The sequence below is a fragment of the Propithecus coquereli genome, unplaced genomic scaffold (genome assembly GCF_000956105.1).
Source record: "Propithecus coquereli isolate 6110/MARCELLA unplaced genomic scaffold, Pcoq_1.0 Scaffold46, whole genome shotgun sequence".
Classification (NCBI taxonomy): Eukaryota; Metazoa; Chordata; class Mammalia; order Primates; family Indriidae; genus Propithecus; species Propithecus coquereli.
Window position 1 is genome coordinate 3,663,069 of NW_012150396.1, and position 1,658 is coordinate 3,664,726.

Genomic DNA, 1,658 nt, shown 5'->3' on the forward strand with positions numbered 1-1,658 from the left:
GCATTTCATTGAAATAATTATAAACCGGTGAACAATACATACACACATGCACATGCATGCTCTCACCAACCAATCTTCGTAGAGATGGATGAGCAGTTACACTCAATAGTCACAAGAATAAAGAAGGCAAAAAATTATCACAAATAGGCAGAAGCAATATAGTGTATCTTGATTGAGAGCTAGAGATATAATCTGGGTGTCAGAAGGAAAAGAAGTGTAAATAGACACAGTGGCACTCTGGTGAATTGTAGAGTGGAAAAGAGGAAGGAAACACGAGTTATCATTGCAGCCGGTCCTTCTCGTCAGGCAGCCATTATCAACCAGGCAGCTCTGCTGGGTGGGCAGGAGAGATTAGGAGGCGATGACAGAGCCTATGTCCTAATGTGGGGATTACAGATGGGAAAGGTCTTTTCATTAACGTTTGCAAATTTATTTGGGACGTATTTTATTTTTATTCTATATTCTATTTTATACTCTGTCAAGGAAATGCCTTTTTCATGGAAATTGAGCATTATATCTAGAAGATCCAAACGAAGAATAGCAATATTTCTTCTGCATGATGCTGAAGAAATAGGAAGTATGGCAAAGCATCTCTTTTGTTGATTTTGCTCTTTTCTTGTCCTTGCTGTTTCCATTTTAAAACTGTTATTACCTGGGAAATATAGTTCTCTTTTAAGAACTATTCATAACACTTGAAGTTTACTTGCCTGATCAGGGCAGATAAAAGTTACCACCCATAAAAGGTCAATTTTATATAGGGTTCTAATTTGAACCCTAGTCCAGGAATTCTTATTTAGTTTTCATCAAATATTAATTGAGAACTAAATAATGCACCTGGCATTTTGCTAGGTACCAGCACAACACACAGAATTGTATTAACTTGTTTTAATAAAACTAAAAGTAATGCTATTTAGTCATCTCTCCAGATCTCAGAATCTTATAGATCAGTTGGAAACAATAATTTCCAGAAAAATGATTGTGCCTAAAATTAACTACTACATTGCTTCTCTGGAAAGAAAACACCATGATCCTTTATCTCTAATAATATGCCATTTCAGGTATTGTATAAATGCCAGAGAAAGGGCTCCAAAGAGAAAAAGAGAGAACCTGTAGATGATATGAAACAAAGAGAACAACAGAGTATTATCTGATCATCCCACCTGTTGACTAGATAGTCCCAGTTGAGTTGTATCCAGTTCCAGGCCATATGTTTCCCATAGCTGTTATATGAGATATAGCGGATGACTGTAAACACATCCTGAGTTTTAATAAGGCTTGTGTCCTTGAGCAAATCCAAGTACCTAAGAGAAGCCAAAGAGAAAAATGACTGAAAATGAACTTTTAATGTTCACTCTTAACTAAATTCCAATACAAAATAGTTTTCATTCCAGCAATGCAATTCTTAAGGAATCAACTGACGAAGTTGATTAAATATGACAAATAATGAAAGACAATTTAAAAGTTTCTAATACATTTAACTGTTTTTAAAGAATAACCTATGATTTTGAGAACTAGTAAAATGTAAACCTTAGGAACATTAAAAAATTAAATCATTTTGGCAATGCTCAAAAGAATAAAAAAACAGAATTTTAACTATTAATCTTTAAAAATAGTATTTATTGAATAGAGCACTTCAATCACTTATTATCCCACTAAAT

General features: G+C 33.8%; 1 protein-coding gene across 1 annotated transcript in view; it reads right to left on the minus strand.

Moving 5' to 3' along the window:
- The window catches only part of ENPEP (glutamyl aminopeptidase (aminopeptidase A)), a 112,414-nt gene that overhangs the window by 19,688 nt on the left and 91,068 nt on the right, over positions 1 to 1,658 (minus strand). The gene's annotated exons all lie outside the window — the stretch shown is intronic.